The sequence below is a fragment of the Silene latifolia genome, chromosome Y (genome assembly GCF_048544455.1).
Source record: "Silene latifolia isolate original U9 population chromosome Y, ASM4854445v1, whole genome shotgun sequence".
NCBI classification, from domain to species: Eukaryota; Viridiplantae; Streptophyta; class Magnoliopsida; order Caryophyllales; family Caryophyllaceae; genus Silene; species Silene latifolia.
Window position 1 is genome coordinate 285,298,854 of NC_133538.1, and position 19,400 is coordinate 285,318,253.

General features: G+C 36.9%; 1 long non-coding RNA gene across 2 annotated transcripts; it reads right to left on the reverse strand.

Annotated features, from left to right (window-relative positions):
* Nucleotides 1-1,322: 1,322 nt before the first annotated feature.
* LOC141627226 (uncharacterized) lies at nucleotides 1,323-4,277 on the reverse strand. Of its 2 annotated transcripts, XR_012536789.1 has the most exons (3): nucleotides 4,139-4,277; nucleotides 3,991-4,046; nucleotides 1,323-1,488 (listed from the first exon to the last, which is right to left on the reverse strand). It is a non-coding gene; the product is annotated as an uncharacterized LOC141627226 (long non-coding RNA). The 2 variants fall into 2 exon arrangements; XR_012536788.1 differs by having other exon boundaries at nucleotides 3,991-4,271.
* Between the last annotated feature and the right edge of the window lie 15,123 nt (nucleotides 4,278-19,400).

The following is a 19,400-nucleotide window of genomic DNA, read 5'->3' on the forward strand; positions in this document are numbered from 1 at the left end:
ATGCATACAAATGGGACGGATTAAGGCTCGGTTTAGCTCCTTTTTGGTCAATTCCTATAAACTACATAAAACGAACCAAAGTAGAACATTCGGGGGTATTTGTAGCTAGATGCTACATAAAAAGTACAGAAATGCGTGTAAAAATGAGGTAAAACCCTTATATAAAAGACACGCATTATCAACAAGGTAACAACATGATATGGGTAATAGTGGATCGACTAACCAAGTCAGCTCATTTTGTACCAATGAAAGATACATGGACTAAGGGACAATTACCTATGGCTTATCGGAAGAATGTGCTAAAGTTGCATGGAGTCCCTAAGGACATAGTATCTGACAGAGATGCGAGATTTATCTCAAAGTTTTGGAAAGAGTTGCAGGAATCTTTGGGAACAACATTGAATATGAGTACAGCATTCCATCCTGCGACAGACGGTCAGACTGAGAGAACAATCAAGACTCTTGAGGATATGTTACGAGCTTGTGTGATGGACTTTGGTGGTAGCTGGGAACAGAGGTTAGATTTGATTGAGTTTTTGTACAACAACAGCTATCATTCTAGTATTGGCATGACATCATTTGAGGCCTTATATGGGAGGAGATGTAGGAGTCTGATTTGTTGGGACGATAGTGCTGAGGCAGTGGTTCTAGGACCAGAGATGGTACATGAGATGGTTGAGCAGATTAAGATGATCAGGGAAAGAATGAGAGCGGCTCAGGATAGGCAAAAGAGTTATGCAGATCTACATCGCCGGGATATAGAGTTTTAGGTTGGGGACAAGGTTCTTCTGAAAGTGTCTCCTATGCGTGGGGTTATGAGATTTGGGAAGAAAGGCAAGCTAAGTCAGAAGTTCATAGGGCCTTATGAGATCTTAGAACGGGTTGGAGAGGTTGCTTATCGTTTGGCTTTACCAGCTGCGTTGGAGAGGGTGCATAAAGTGTTTCATGTATCCCAGTTGCGCAAGTATGTGAGTGATCCGTCACATGTGTTAGATGCAGAGAGCATAGAGCTAGATGAGTCCTTGTCTTATCTTGAGGTACCTAAACAGATTCTTGACCAGAAGGTTAGGAAGACTAGGAGTGGTGAGACAGTTTTGCTCAAAATCCTTTGGTCTAATCACGAGACTGAGGAAGCTACATGGGAGGCAGAGGAGGCCATGCGTTACCCTTTCCTTTTTGATCAGGTATGTATGTGTGACACCCTGCGATAACGCGTAATTATAACTTATAAAATTCAAGCAGAAATTTGGGAATTTTTAAAACTTTTAAAATTTAAAGCGCGGGTTCAGAAAAATCTAAAACACAAATAAAGAATGCGGAAATAAAGATTAAATTATACAAACGTGATAGTCAAAGGTGAGAGAAAATATATCCCTCGAATGACAATACAATAAAAGGTGAGTCTAAACAATCCTAATAACCGACTACAAAGCCAAAGTGCTCGCTAGCTCACACATGTCTTCACCCCATGAATGCACCAACTAATACCTGTCATTCATGTAAACATGAACGCATACATCGGTGGGGAGTAACTCAAGGTTCTCCCAAACCACAAAATGTCAAAACGAACATAACAAGGAACTAAAACAGATAAGTCATATAAGATACATACAAAAGATAAGAATATCAAGTTTATATGCAAACACGGCAAACAATTGAGATGAAACAAGATAGGCCAACATTAGCTTAATAAAGATTCAACTGATCATATGAGACAATTAAATAATATGAAAGACATGAATACGGTAATCTATACCAAAGCACACATTTCAAGGAAATACAACATAGATGTGAGATTAGGACCCGAATCATGTGAAGCAGTTAAGTAAGGGATCAAATAGAAACTGTAGCCATTACTTGGAAAACCACTTAGCAAACATTGCTCGGGACGCGGCTACTAATGTCACATTCATACTTATGGCTTGCATCTCACCATAAGAACGGATGGGAGCATCAATCCCGACGATCATATCGCAACTAGAGGGCTTATAGCTCACCTCTAGTATCCAATAGGACCAAGACAAACAACACAAGGCATAACTCTTACCTTGAAAGACAAATACCAATATCTATAACCAAGCAAGACCTTTACTACTCATATATAAATATATAATTCCCCTGGTAGGACGACAATGGTACTCCCAAGACTCAGTCCTAGTCTAAATCGCCGAGACTCTCGGGGCGAACGGTCCCGATTCGACATGCGGCAGAACAGTCCGCATCCAAGACTCGAAGACAGATCGGAAATCGAGAACCCACAATCGGCAGAACAGTCCGAAAGAGGCGGAAGATATGAGCTAAACCCACAATCGGCAGGACAGTCCGAAAGGGGCGTAAAGATAAGTCAAGCAATACGGCATAGCATAAAGGCATTATCAAGAATACGACTCAACCAAGCGATACGAATCAACTTGGAAAGAGACTACTACATGTAATGAACCGATGATACTCCAAGTGAGACATTTCATGCCAAATCATAATCATGAATATGAATAAGTAACCCATTTCTTCAATATTTGTCACTTGAATAAAAATGTAAACAAACGGAAATGAACCATTTATAATAAGCAAAACAAGCATTAATTATAAATGACTCGATTTAATTAAACAAGTAGAATAATTCACTCGTATTTGAGATACGATAAATAAATGAGAATGAACGGATTAAAAATTCAAATTATAGATAAATAAGACATTTCATCAAATTTTGACTTGAAGAAATAATGAACTCCACATTTATAATTCAGGTGAGAAATGCATATAAATGAACGGCAGACAAAGAATTTAGGATGCAAAAACATGTGACGGAAGTTAAATAAATTAAACCCGAATACATGTAATTCCCAGTCAAAAATTAACCCAAACGAGGCTACGGCCTAGCCATGACCAAAGCAACACCGTCAAACTCTACTCGCTCATCTCCCTAAGGATTATCATCGTTCTCTAATTGTTCAGTAACTTAACAATTCCTAGTGGATAATTTGCTTTAAAGGCAAATTCGAGTAACTACTAACATTTCACTATCTTATGTCTCTATGAACTCCTCAAGCCATGATTCACATTACCAAAATCTTATACCATCAATAACTCTCAACTCTAACTTTCTAGCCATCTTATAATTCGTTTGAATTCTTTTACTCCTGCAACGTCAAATCCTAAATATAAACCAACAGCTCCCAGCCAAGTGAACTCTAGTCTTTCGAAAGTCAAATCATTTACACTACTAAGTGCCATCAATAATTATTATTGACTGTACCTGATCAACCATAACTACCACAAGTGTAACCAATTACAAACTAACGACCTCGAATAATTTAACCACAGATCAACATGATTACCAATCCGGCTACCAAAGTTCAAACATGCGCTTACCCGATACTTGAAAAAGAGTTTGAGTAAATTTTGGTTACACGAGTAGCTGGCTAACCGCTAGATGGTCAGAGAACCAAAATTCAAAAGAAAAATTGTTCATCCATAATACTAAATACTGGAATTCGAGGAATATGAGGTATTGGCTATTGTCATTATCAATGGAATTCTAAGTTCATACTACACACAGAAACAACAAGGACACAAACATAGGTCGATCTGTAATGTTTTCAATTATCATACTCCAAGGTACATCAGCAGGACCTATCCCCAAAAGGCCAAAAGTTACACTACGTAGCATCAAATGTCGCAACATAGATATTATATCTCCAAAACAGTCTAATTTAAGAGCATATTAAGACGGAAATTACCATACAAACTAAAAACGATAGTTCAAAAACAAGGCCACCAACTTTCACTCAGACAAAACTCAAAACTTTTCGTCCCAAAACAGCCACTTCCAATTGCAATTTAAGACGGAATTTTGAGCACAAGTAAGACGGAAATTAACATACAAAGGAGAAAAAGACACAAAGAACCAAACTTTATCGAACGAGAGCCTATAAAACGATCCATAAGACGAAGGTTCGACGTTTTTGTCGAGTAACCTATCACCGTTACCTCTTTGCTCTTCACATTTCCGATTCAAAGCTACTCCGAGTTGTCCGAGTTAATATCTACACACAAAATACACAAAATTAAGAAGGAATTTCGAACTGAAAAAGGGGCGGCTGACCTGAAACGTGAAGAAAGTCAGTCCCTTTCTTACATAGAAGGAAGGAGGACGGAAAGAGGAAGAGTTTGGTGTAAAGTTTATCGAATTTGGTTGAGAATGGAGGCGGGATCTGAGTAAAGGACGGCGGAAATGGTGTGAGGTTATCTTGAATGTTGTTGTTGTGCTGTTGATTAACATCAACGAAAAAGAAAGGCAGGATGAAGGGGGGTGGGGACGGGCCTTTATGAACCACACACACCTATTATCATTATTAATAATAATAATAATAATAATAATAATAATAATAATAATAATAATATATAGTAATAAAAGATAAATATATATAAATGAGATATTTTAAAAGTAGAGTAAGGTGAGAGTGATGTGTTGTCGGAATCGGGTTGGTTCGAAAAGAGACAGCTTTACAATAGAAATGCAACGAACTTGCTAGACGGAAGTACACTTATAATTTAAGACGGAAAATTACTATTATTATCCCTATTAATACTATCCGACAAAATATTTATTTTTATATAAATTAAGCCTTGAAATTATAGCTTTAATAAAAATTATGTCTCTAAATGAATTAATTAAATTAAATAATTTAAATATATAAAATAAATCAATTAAACGGTTAAATAAATTTTAGTTGTCAAAATGAGAAATTCGCGGGTGTTACAGTATGGTTACGGGGAAGTAACCTTGTTTCTTTTAGGGGGGGTAGGTGTAATAACTCAAATATTTCGAGTACTTTTCTGTTTTAAAAAAAAAAAACAATAGTTAAAAGTCTATTCTTATATAATTCTTTACTTATCTATATGATTTGTTTTCCTAATTTGATTTGTATACCATGTTTTGCCCTATTTTCAACTTCTTATTTAAAATTATTTAAAGCCTTATATATAATACTCCGTATTTACTCCGTATATCAAGCCCCTCATCCTTATTAATTTTTTTTCGTGACCGGCCGTTCCATTCAGTACATAGCTTCTCCATTGTCTCTCTATTGTTCCCCATGCATGATCTTATGGAGCATGTCCATTTATTTACATATTAGTCATCATCCATCTTTCTTACATGGCAAGCAAACCACTTTGTGAAATTTCGAGGACCGTAGCTTTTGCATCATAACTTATGAGAGATCTATTATTGTTTTCTGATTGCTACTTTAAGGTAACACGATTCTACCGATCCTATTATTATTACTATTGTTCGGGGTTATATTTATATGTGCTAATTTAACTTTGTTAATTAATTGTTGCTTTTGAATGAGGTTTGTTTTATTACCGTGCTATTGATAACAGTAATAATAGATATATAAATTTCTATCGTTTCTATTGTGTGAGCATTGGGTTATACGGAGTATTATGGGGCGTTTTGAGAGTCGGGAAGAATTTATATGAGAGAACGATAGTCTCGGTGATGGAGTTCTGAGTTTGGCTTAGTTTAGATTATGTGGGTGATAATAGTGGGTACTTGGTCTATTAAAAAGGTTGACTGGATGAAGTGGAGTTGTATAATAAAGATAATGATAGTGCATGAAACTAATAGCAGGTTATTTGGATTTTCATTAATACCACTCTAAGTTAATCGGTAGTGTGTTTAGTTGTTGTGTTTGATTGCAGTACGTTGAGATATGATATATTGTGCACTATTACTTTATATTTGTGATAAGGCAAGCTTTGGTTGGTTTTACAAATATTGCGTTTAAATCGTCTTTTCCTTTGACCTTGACTCATGGGTGAGTAGCTTAGAGGAATACTCTAAGTGTTGAGCAGTTCCTTTAATGGAATATTTGACGATATTGATATTGAAATTGAGATGGAAACTGGTTACTGGTATTGAGTTATGAGTTATGGGGCCTTTGTGCCGAGTTATGTTTACGGTCCAGTGTGACCATGGTTACAGAGTTATTTGAGTTTGAGATCGATATTGAGATGGAAATATTGTTTCGCGGTTTTATCCCGCCAGTTCACTCACCCCATGTCCTGGTCTTAGGTTCGACGATGAGAATATGATACTTGGTTGCTAACGAGTGTGATAATATGAGACGAAGTAATGAGTGAGACGGAGTAATGAGCTCAGACTTGGTTAATTATGGAGGAATGAAATAAGAGTTGTATTAGAGGAATATAGTGGAGTAAGTTCGAGGTTGTGATTAGTTAACGGGGAGTGTTTTTATTATTATCCGTGTTTATTTTTATTTTTACATGTCTGTGTTTTCACGCCATGACCAAAAACTATTCTGCTTATATTGAGGTATTATCTGTTACTCAGCTTTCCGGCTGACGTGTTTTCTCCCTTCTGGGCTACTCGTCATGGGGGTAGTTCCTTTCTGTCTTCCGATTTTGCTTTCAGGTCTTCCGCTGCTGTTCAAAAAGGATTTTATTTCAAGACAAGATTTTTATTAAAGACTTTATAAAGTTTTGTTCCATTTTGTATTCTTTTATTTTAAAAGAGATTTGTAAGAAGAAACTTTGTATATTAATTATAATATCCTTGTATTTCGGCTATTTTTGTATGTAAAAGTTAGTTTTAATTTAGCCGAAAATCAGGGGTGTTACAGTAGGAGATGATCGCAAAGAGTTTTTAAGAGTTTTTACACCCTATTTGTGTTGTGTCGGTACGTTTTGTTGTGATTGAGTCGGGTTGAGTTTGGTTAGTAACATGTTTTTATGTTGAGTTTTGTTTTGGTTGTTGTGTCGGGAGTGTAGTAGTATGTCTTTGTTTTGTTGTGGTTTGAACTTCGGGGACGAAGTTCTTTTTAAGGAAGGAAGACTGTAATATTACAGTTTTATGAGTCTCTGGGTACTCTATCGAGTGGGCCTTACTTTGTCGAGTAAGGGTGTTTTGCGATTTAAAATAGTTTCTAACTGTTGGAGCTTCTGTCCTCCACAAATTAGTGTGATAACATTTGTAAATCTCTTACAGGTTCACAAGGGTATACTTCGTATATTTAATCAGTTAATTAACGTTTACCTAATAACGGTTGGCTTGCTAGAAAGTTTGACGTTATTATCATACAGATGGCGGTGATCAACTGGTCCCTAAAGGTCACACTTATAGGATGTGTTTGAGACATGTGGTTATAGAAATATAATCACATTGATGCCCAATATAACTAAAAAGTTAGTCAATGTGTTGATGAGATAATTATTTAATGAAAATTAAATAATATTAGTTAAGACGAATTAACTGTCAATTCGTAAATTAAATATAATAAGTTATATTTAATTAAATATATGTAATGTTAGCTTGGACGAATTAATCTGTTAATTCGTAATTAAATATAATTAGTTATATTTAATATCAACAAGATGAATGTGTCATAGTGGTAATAGTGAGGGTACACATACCAAGAGGTCATGGGTTCGATCCTCACTAGATGACAATTCAACACATTTTATATATTTTAGGAAAGACCACAAATAAGGAGAATATACTCCTTATTTCGGTCAGTTGGGCCGAAAATAGGAAAGTATTATTCATCCTAATTTTCGGCCAGTATAAGAAAGAAAGGGAGAGAATTATTCTACCCTAATTCTTTTCCTGGACCTTGCCTCATCTTTCTCATCAGAAAAACACAAAAACAACTAAATTTTACAGAAAATTTTAGTTCGATTCTAGCACAATCAATAGGGCATATCTCATATCGTCTTGGGTGCAACTGATAGGTGAATATCAATTTTGATATTGTTCTTAGGCCAATTTTGCTAGGACCGAAGGTTAATTCTGAATCCTTTATACTTTGTTTATGTATTTTGTTTATGGCCTTTAATCATCATTGTTAAATTCGTTATAATCCTTCTAAATTAAGGGAAGTATACAGATTATTTCCCACACTTACATGTAGGGTACTCGATCGAGTAGCCTTGGTACTCGATCGAGTAGCCTTGGTACTCGACCGAGTAGGCGGCACTCGATCGAGTACGTCAGTTACTCGATCGAGCAGCCCGGTTTACGGGTAAAGTTTTGTCGGGTTTTGTTAATAATGCGAATTAATATATAATCACTTCCGTCACTTTCATAATACGCTTTTACAAACCTAATTACTTTCAAAAGAGATTTCAACCTACGTACTTCGCACTCATCGCATTATTGACAAATCCCGGAGCTTGGAAGGTCGGAATTCATCTTTCTTTACATCTTTGTGATCCATGCGTCGAGGGTAAGATCTACGTAACGAATTTGTTATATTTAAATAAGCTTCGTTAAACCCTAATTTTGGGAATTGGGGGATTTGTGTTAGTTTTGTGTGGTTAGTGATATATGTGATGTTATGTTAGGAGGAGGATTCCTAGAGGAGGCTTTTTGATAACAATTTGTTGAGATCGTCGATCAGTATTGCATTCCAGGTAGGGTTTCCCTACTCAGTATTAGTCCCATAATGTGTTGGTGGTGATTTGTGATTGTTGATTGTTATCATACGAGTATGGTGACGGTTGTTGGTTTTGATTGCTCATTAGTAGTTGTGATTGTTTGTATCTGTCTGTGTTCTTCAGGGTGCGTCCCTGGCTGAGTGGAGTCACTTGCGGGAGTGGCTTCACGCCCATTATTCGCCTTCTGTGGAACCCGCCACAGAAGGGATGTGCACATTAAGGGATTTGGGTTTATCGCTCGACGGAGATGAGCGGGGCTTAGGTGGGAACGGTTGCGATCCCCCACTGGCGGCGAGGAGTAACCTGTTGCGATGGGTACTCTGGCAGGGCTACACACTTTAGTGTGTAGTCAGTATTGTGGAGTTGGTGATGGAGTTCGGAGTACATCTGTGACGATTGAGCTGTGTTGTTTGTTGCATTGTTGAGTTATATAAATTGTGTGATTAATATTGACCCTGTTTATTGTTTTAAAAATTGTGGTGATCCATTCGGGGATGGTGAGCAGTTGTTGAGCAGGTATGAGTCGAGATACATGGGCTAGCTGGGATGTGTCACCTTCAGATGTTAGAGTCTTCCGCTGTAGCTTTAGTAGTTTGTCAGACATTTTCATTTAGTTGATTAGACAGTTGTTTTGAGAACATGTAACCCGTATTTTGGGCGATCGGTTTTGGATTGTATTCTTTCACTAAACTTATACTATTTAAATGTTGTTTCGTTATTGTCTTATGATTATCATTGTCTCGGGGAACCGACATGGTAACAGCTTTATACCTGAGTGGTCCTGGTAAGGCACTTGGAGTATGGGGGTGTTACATGCACTATGTTTATGGAGATAACATTTTGTATTTAATTAAAACCAGTTATGCCTATAACAATAATGAAAAAACTAACTACATACTCTTACAATGTTACTTGATGGTTTACAACTAAAATGATAACTACTAAATGAAAAAACTGTGGGAAATAAATCTGTATACTTCCCTTAAACTAGAAGGATTATAACGATTTAATAAAGATGATCTAAGGTCATAAAATAAAATACATAAACATAAGTAAAAAGATTTAGAATTAACCTTCGGTCCTAGCAAATATGGCCTATGAACAATATCAAAATTGATATTCGCCTATTAGTTGCACCCAAGACGATCTGAGATATGCCCTTTGATTATGCTAGAAATCAATCTAAAATTTTCTGTAAAATTTAATTGTCTTTGTGTTCTTGTGATGAGAAAGAAGAGGCTAGGTCAAGAAAAAGCATTGGGGTAGAAATAATTCTCTACCTTTCTTTTTATACAGACCGAAACTTGGAGTCAATTAGGAAAAGAAAAACTTTCCCTAATTTCGGCCAAGTGAACCGAAATAAGGAGTATTTTTCACCTTATTTTGGTCTTTCCAAAAATATATAAAGTGTGTTAAATTGTCATCTAGTGAGGATCGAACCCATGACCTCTTGGCTTGTGTACCCTCACTATTACCACTATGACACATTCAACTTGTTGATATTAAATACAACTGATTATATTTAACTACGAATTAACAGATTAATTCGTCCAAACTAACCTTATATATACTTAATTTAAATATAACTTATTATATTTAATTTACGAATTGACAGTTAATTCGTCTCAACTTAATATTATTTAATTTTCATTAAATAATTATCTCATCAACACATCGACTAACTTTTTAGTCATTTTGGGCATCAATGTAATTATATTTCTATAACCACATTTCTCAAACACGTCCTATAGGTGTGACCTTTAGGGACCAGTTGATCACCGCCATCTGTATGATAATAACATCAAACTTTCTAGCAAGCCAACCGTTATTAGGTAAACGTTAATCAACTGATTAAATATACGAAGTATACCCTTGTGAACCTGTAAGAGATTTACAAATGTTATCACACTAATTTGTGGAGGACACCAGCTCCAACAAACTCCCACTTGTCCTCACAAGTGTATGTGCGATAACCGATTCTCATATCCTATAAAATTTCTCCCACTCAATGTAAAACAATTTGCAAATCCGAATTCACAAAGGTCGTATTTTACAAGCGATCAGTATCAAGAGTGGTTTTCCCGACTAGAGAGTAACTTAACTGATAAACGAATCAACATTCGAGCATGGCCATGCATTTTACTTACAACTCCTCGAGTGGCCCTGAGAAATAACTATACCTCATAAGGGTTGGATATTTTCTTCAACTCGAATCCTGCAGATTTAAGCACAAAGATGAAATGACCGGAAAAAATCTACTTAGCCGCAGTTACGGTAGACCGTGAGAAAGAAACCAAAGTCACCCAAAAACTGCCTTAATCTCAAGAGACAGTTGATAGTCAAAAGAATCGACTCTAGGAACACAATGGATGTCCTATCCACGACCTGGCACCGAATATTATTAAACATTTAGGACTCCAATACGTTGTCACAAAAAGTTGTCCTACGAGGTATCGTCATAATCTCGTATCTGTGATCGATTAGTCAACCGTTTAACTTATGGCTCGTTGAACCCACCATCAATCGACTGCACAATATAATAGTCGGAGTTATAAGCTCACATTGGCGATTACGGACCAAAACAAATATAATGTAATTCAGTTCACTTTGTGGCGTTCAATGTTGTCAGTACAATCCACATGAAAAACAAAATATTATATATATAAAACAATGAAGTTATAAATAATATATGAAAAAGATAATGTATCAAATCCATAATCAAGTACTACAACTCTGGAACATGTTTAATTCCCATGGAATTAACATGCCCTACATGCTTATCATAATTCAACGGTTTGGTGAGAGGATCCGCGATGTTAACATTCGTCGCAATCTTGTCAATCACTATCTCTTCTTGCTCCACGTAATCACGGATCAGGTGAGCCTTCCGAAGTACATGTCTAGATTTGTTGCTAGACTTTGGCTCCTTAGCCTGGAATATGGCACCTCTATTGTCACAATAGATGGTGATCGGGTCATTCGAACTAGGAACTACCGAAAGCCCTTGTAAGAATTGACGCATCCATATCGCTTCCTTCTTTGCCTCCGAAGCGGCATAGTACTGATTCGTAGTAGAATCTGCTACAACACTGTTTGGAACTCTTCCAGCTGACCGCGGCACCATTAAGAGTGAAGACGAACCCGGACTGAGATTTTGAATCATCTCGATCCGTTTAGAAGCTAGCATCTACGTAACCGGTTGCGCATAGCTTAGTATCGCCTCCATAAGTCAATACCCAATCCTTAGTCCTCCGTAGGTACTTGAGGATATTTTTTACTGTTATCCAGTGTGTTTCACCTGGAGTCTTTTGGTACCGACTCGTCATACTAAATGCATATGCCACGCCGGGCGTGTGCATATCATGACATACATGATCGATCCTATTGCAGATGCATAAGGAACACGACTCATGCGCTCAATCCCTTCGGGCGTCGTGGGTGATCGAGACTTGCTCAATCGCATCCGGTCGTCATAGGAAGGTTCCCCTTCTTAGAGTTGGCCATGCTGAACCTCTAAAGAACCTTATCCAAATAAGACTCCTGACTAAGTGATAACGTCCGTCGTGATCTATCTCGGTAGATACGGATTCCCAAAATACGTTGTGCCTCACCCAGATCTTTCATCTGGAAATGGTTCTTCAACCATTCTTTAACCGAAGATAGGAGAGGAATGTCATTCCCAATCAAGAGTATGTCATCGACATACAATATTAAGAACACAATCTTGCTCCCACTCGACTTGATATATAAGCATGGTTCTTCGACCGATCGAGTGAAACCATACTCTTTTATCACTTGGTCGAAACGATGATTCCAACTCCGAGAAGCTTGCTTAAGTCCATAAATGGAACGCTTAAGCTTGCATACCTTTTTAGGATGTTTAGGATCTATGAAACCTTCGGGTTGCACCATGTACAACTCTTCCTCCAAATAACCGTTTAAGAAGGCGGTTTTCACATCCATTTGCCAAATCTCATAATCATGAAATGCGGCAATCGCTAAGATTATCCGAATGGAACGTAGCATGACTACAGGTGCAAAAATCTCATCATAATGCAATCCTTGCACTTGAGTGAAACCTTTTGCCACAAGTCGTGCCTTATAGATATCCGGTTGCGCGTCTATTAACGCTTTATTTTGTAAAGCCATTTGCACTGTAGAGGTTTTACCTTATTAGGTAAATCAACTAGATCCCATACGTTATTCTCATACATGGAGTCCATCTCGGATTGCATGGCTTCGAGCCATAGCTTTGAGTCGGAACAGGCCATAGCACCTTTATAGGTTGTGGGTTCATTACTTTCTAGAAGTAAAACGTCATTCTCCTCGACCATACCAATGTATCTGTCCGGAGGATGAGAGTCTCTACCCGACCTCCTAGGTTCCTCAGAAATATTAACCGTATCATCAGTTGAAGGTACAGCTTCCTCCATCTGTTCCTCGGTTGTTGGTTCTGGAATCGCCGACAGCTCGAAGGTTTTATTACTCGACTTGTTCTCGAGAAATTCTTTCTCTAAGAACGTCGCACTAGCTGCAACAAAAACTCGATGTTCGGTTGGTGAATAGAAGTAATGACCAAATGTTCCTTTTGGATAACCTATAAAGTATGTCTTGACCGATCGCGGGCCAAGCTTATCCTCGTGTCTCCACTTGACATAAGCCTCGTAGCCCCAAACCCGAATAAAGGACAAGTTAGGTACTGTTCCCTTCCACATTTCATATGGAGTCTTGTCGACAGCTTTAGACGGACTTCGGTTAAGTATAAGTGCAGCTGACAAAAGAGCATAACCCCATAATGAATCAGGCACAATGGTGTGACTCATCATGGATCGAACCATATCAAGTAAGGTTCGATTTCTCCGTTCGGACACACCATTCAATTGAGGTGTTCAGGTGAAGTTAATCGCAAAACGATTCCCGCGATCTTTTAGGTGTTGATCAAACTCATTTGAAAGATATTCGCCACCACGATCTGAACGGAGTGCTTTAATCTTTCTACCCAGTTGGTCCTGTACCCTATTCTGGTATTCCTTGAATTTCTCAAAGGACTCACTTTTTTGCTTCATTAAGTAGACATATCCGTATCTACTCAAATCGTCCGTGAAAGTGATAAAATATCTATAGCCATCTCTAGCGGTAATTGACATAGGTCCACATACGTCCGTATGTATGAGTCCTAATAGGTCACTAACGCGCATTCCAACACCTTTGAAGGAAATTCGAGTCATCTTGCCAATGAGACATGATTCACACGTGCCATATCCAGAAAATCCGAATGAGGGAATAGTCCCATTATCGACGAGTTTCTTTATGCGTTTCTCATTTATGTGTCCCATTCGACAATGCCATAGATAGGTTTGATCTTTGTCACCAACCTTTAATTTCTTATTGTTCATGTGTAATATTTTCGTGGTTTGATCTAAGATATAAATTCCATTCATGGAAACTGCTTTGCCATAAATCATTTCATTAAAAGAGAAAATACAACTATTATCCTTTATTGAAAATGCAAAACCGTATTTAGCTAGTACGGAAACAGAAATAATGTTCTTAACTAAACTGGGTACATAGTAACAGTTATTTAAAGATAACTCAAAACCACTAGGGAGTTGGATTACATATGTTCCCTTCGAGGCAGCAGCTACTCGTGCTCCATTCCCGACTCGTAGGTCCACATCACCTTTTTCGAGAGGTATGATGTTCTTTAGGCCCTGCAAATGATTACACAGATGAGAACCACAACCAGTATCTAGTACCCAAGTTCCGAAACTTGCATGGTTAATCTCAATCATATGAATATAAGATGACATACCAACAGGAACGACGCGGCCTGCCTTGATGTCCTCACGGTAGATGGGACAGTTCCTCCTCCAATGTCCAGTCTTGTGACAATGGTGGCACTCTATGTCACTGCCCTTGCTCTTTGTCTTGCCCTGTGAGCCACTAGTCTCACCAGGCGCACTCTTACCGTTTCCTGGCTTCTTAAACTTTGGCTTACCTACAGCTAAGTCGCCATGAGCCTTGCCCTTACCTTTACTCTTGTTGTGAATCGTGAGAACATCCTGCTTCATGCTCCCACTCAATTTCATATCCTTCTCGGTCTTTACGAGAAGGGAGTGTAGCTCATGAGGACTCTTTTTCAAGTCATTCATGTAGTAGTTCGCCCTGAAAAGGGCAAAACCATCGTGAAGAGAATGAAGCATTCGGTCAATGACAATGCTCTCACCGATTCTACAATTCGGTGACTCATTTCTCGACATTCTCAATCATGTGAAGAATGTGTGGGCTAACCGGTTGGCCCTTCTGGAGTTTCGCATTAAAGAAGCGACAGGTATGCTCATATGTAACGATTCTCGGTGCCTTTGAGAACTCGTTAGTGAGCGTGGTGAAAATCTTGTATGCACTTTGGGCAATGAAGCGTCTCTGCAAATTGGTTTCCATTGCAAAGATGAGTACGTTCTTTATCGCACCCGCTTCCATAACGAAATCACTATAAGCGAGTGACTCGTTGATTCCTGCATTTGGGCCTGGGTTGACCGGTATTGGCTCGATTAAACACCGAGCTTACCGTCGCAGTGGCGAGCATTCCGTAGTGCCGCCTCCCGTCCGCAAAAATTGGACCCATCATTCTTGATCGAGTGGTGATTCATTTGGTCCATGAACATTTTAAACCAGACGAACGATCTAGTGTGGCACTAGGCATTGGGATTGCGTTATTTCCAGCCATTTGTTTGTAACAAGATTATTGATAATAAGCGTGTTCTACACTGTGAAAGAAGAATAAAATAATAAGCATGCATCGTTTTTATTTTAAGTCTAATGAACTAATGTCATAACGCGAAGACTCAAAAACATTTATACAATTGACCTCCCTCAAGATTATATAAATGACCCCAAGACTCAATTCTCTGTAAATTGATAAGCTAACCTGTTAGCTAATTCTACCGTTAGAATTCCTAGTCGATAAATTTCTGTAAATTTTATCTTTAGTCCATCATAATCACGAGAAACTCTTCGGACTATGCTATTGAGGTAAACTAAGTCAACACAACTACTTACCCAACGTAGAAGGGGTCATATTAGGCCTACCGACGAAGAAGGGACTCATAGATGTTTGCCCTTATAAAGACTAATCTCAATTTCCGTTTTAGAGGAAGATCCCATCAACTATTTTTAATTCATTTTAAGTGAACTATAATCTAGCATGCGAGGATGATTTAAACTAAAGTGATGGCTTATAGACTGTGACATCTGCATGTCCATGAAAACTAACATACAACTATATGAGTCAATTTTCATGCATTTTAGTAGTAGGTGGTTTGGTTTTAGGCGGAATATGATGCAATTACTAGCATGTGAATGAAAAGCAATAAAATGAAAAACGTAAAAAAAAACAGTAAAAGTCCTAGTGTGGCCTATCCTATCAAAATGAATAATAAATACAAGTTTGGAATCCATCCTTGGACCCGAGAAGCTTGTCTTGATGTTCCATCTTGATCCATGTAGCAGGAGTGAGCTTGAATCTTCATCTTTAGTCTTCTTTGAAATTACAATAAATAAAATTACATAATTGACCTATTAATTACATTCTAATTTCAAAACTCAAAACTAAAATAAAGGAGATTCGAGATTTCATAATTACATAAGAAATCATGTTTCCTTCATTACGAAAACATAATTTGACTAAGGCCACACTAAGTATTACAAAATACAACCGATTGCAAAAATAAATACGTAAATAAAATTCATTCATTCGATTCATTCAACAAAAATAAAAGCATCAACTAAAATAAATTAAACATACATAATACAATACATTAATTATGTTGATTAATTTATCCAAACCACCTATTTAAATTAAATTAAGTGACAATTCCGCAATTTAATCACATTAATTTCATCCTCAATCCATATTAAACTTGTAATATGAATTCTATCCGTCAAAATTTTAAACCGCTTTAAAATAACTCGGTATCTTTAAATTGTGAACCGATTCACAATAACTAATTGGCCAAAATAAAAATAAAAAACAAAATCCAATTAAAATTGGTTCGGCTGAAAAATAAACAAAATTTTTTTTTTTTTTTTAACAGCTACTTCACGGCTGATCATAAAAAAAAACAGCCCCTTCCCCCTTTTTTTTATTCGGCAATTAAGAAAAAGAAAAAAAAAAACTTTCCATAATTTTTTCGGAAAAAAACTTTCCTTCTTTTCTTTTTTTTTTCTGATTCGGTAAAAGAGAAAAAAAAAACCTAAAAACGTTTTTTTTTTTCACGGCATACCTTAAAAAAGAGCCGTCAAAATAATTTTCCTTTTGCGGCAAAAAGCCCTAATACAAAAATTGATGAAGAACAAAGTTTATAGTTGCTAATAGAACATGGTTTAGCAAATGAATTAACAATCATGATTAATCTTATATGCTAAAACTATATAGCAAAAACAAGTTCTTATATCAATGACATGATGATACTATATCTATTCTAACTTAATCTGCATTAAATCAAAATTTCCCAATACTTCATATGATAATTTTAACCGATTAAAACAATGATATGATCAAAAGAAATTGAATATAAATCATCAAACAAAAGGAAAAACGAAATAAAAAAAACAGGCCGAAAGAAAAAAAGGTCTCGGCTAAAAAAAATTTCAACCGAAAAAAAACGAAACCCTAATTTATTTTCTCGAAAATTAGGTTATAGTTTACATACAAAATTTATGAAAATCATCAAAATTAAAATCGTAGCCTAAAGCTCTGATACCACTTGTGGGAAATAAATCTGTATACTTCCCTTAAACTAGAAGGATTATAACGATTTAATAAAGATGATCTAAGGTCATAAAATAAAATACATAAACATAAGTAAAAAGATTTAGAATTAACCTTCGGTCCTAGCAAATATGGCCTAAGAAAAATATCAAAATTGATATTCGCCTATTAGTTGCACCCAAGACGATCTGAGATATGCCCTTTGATTATGCTAGAAATCAATCTAAAATTTTCTGTAAAATTTAATTGTCTTTGTGTTCTTGTGATGAGAAAGAGGAGGCTAGGTCAAGAAAAAGCATTAGAGTAGAAATAATTCTCTACCTTTCTTTTTATACAGACCGAAACTTGGAGTCAATTAGGAAAAGAAAAACTTTCCCTAATTTCGGCCAAGTGAACCGAAATAAGGAGTATTTTTCACCTTATTTTGGTCTTTCCAAAAATATATAAAGTGTGTTAAATTGTCATCTAGTGAGGATCGAACCCATGACCTCTTGGCTTGTGTACCCTCACTATTACCACTATGACACATTCAACTTGTTGATATTAAATACAACTGATTATATTTAACTACGAATTAACAGATTAATTCGTCCAAACTAACCTTATATATATTTAATTTAAATATAACTTATTATATTTAATTTACTTAATTGACAGATTAATTGTCTCAACTTAATATTATTTAATTTTCATTAAATAATTATCTCATCAACACATTGACTAACTTTTTAGTCATTTTGGGCATCAATGTAATTATATTTCTATAACCACATTTCTCAAACACGTCCTATAGGTGTGACCTTTAGGGACCAGTTGATCACCGCCATCTGTATGATAATAACGTCAAACTTTCTAGCAAGTCAACCGTTATTAGGTAAACGTTAATCAACTGATTAAATATACGAAGTATACCCTTGTGAACCTGTAAGAGATTTACAAATGTTATCACACTAATTTGTGGAGGACACCAGCTCCAACAAAAACTTCTATGATAAAAGCACTAATAGTTCATTGATGATCAACTATACTAATCACGAACTTTTATTTATCAATGATTTAAACATAATTGAACTTTTATTTATCAACTATAGAATATATTTATACAGATGATCCTAATGAGAGACCGATGCATCGCACGGGCTTTTCAACTCGTCTTTATTGAAATGCAAAATTGATCCATTGTTGGTGACAATTTGAATAACCTTCTCAACACCAATCTCATTAATAACATCTGCAAAAATCTAAGCAATATAGCCGTGACCGACATGGGCATGCCACCGACGCCCCCTCCTGCCTACACAACCTTCTTCTTAACCGAATCCGTAACTTGGCTCATACCCACATTGTAATCGTAAATAGTAATCAAACAACTCTTAAACAAAAAGCAAGAAGATAATAAACGCCCCCGGGGCAGTGGTTAATAGCATTGCTTCTGACAATATGATTAATTAATTATTTCTCTCTCCTAAAACTATTCAACTAGCAACTCAATCCTCCAATCAAAAGGCAAGACCCACGAAATTACAGCCGCTCGATGCTTTTTTGCTTTATCCTCTAACTACTTTTCCTCATTGTCAAACCCAATCCCATTTAGTTACTGAATTTCTTATTAATTTCCTCCCTTTAACGTCAACCACTGCCACACCGACACAAACGATCACCGTTGTGCGCCACCACTAGCCTTTACGGACTCCCTCTTTGGCCGTCACCGCTACCCTAGTTATACCCCTTCTCCAAAAGGGTTCACGCAACCCCTATTAGGGTGTCTTTTGGTTCAGAGTCTGTTGGCGAAGCTGACGGAGTCACCGGGAAAAGGGTTCAGGGTTCGATTTTCGCGCGACGCCCGAAAATCGAACCCTGAACCCTTTTCCCGAAAAATTAAGATTATAGATAGTACGGTTATCGCTTATAGTCGCGAGGGGAAGAAAGGCGGTTGACATGGCTAGGCACACCTTCGCATGGTGGCGAGGTTATGGACTTGGAGTAGCTAGTGCTTGGTACAACGCCTACTCATTTGAGTTGTGGTTTAGGTTTTGTCAACCATGCGAATCATCCACCCTAATTGAAGGGTAGTTTTAAGATATGTTTTTTTCTTTTTGTTTTTCTGACTGTAACCAAGTTTGTAACCAAGTTTGTCTGAATATTAAGCCTAACGAGCGGGGGGAAG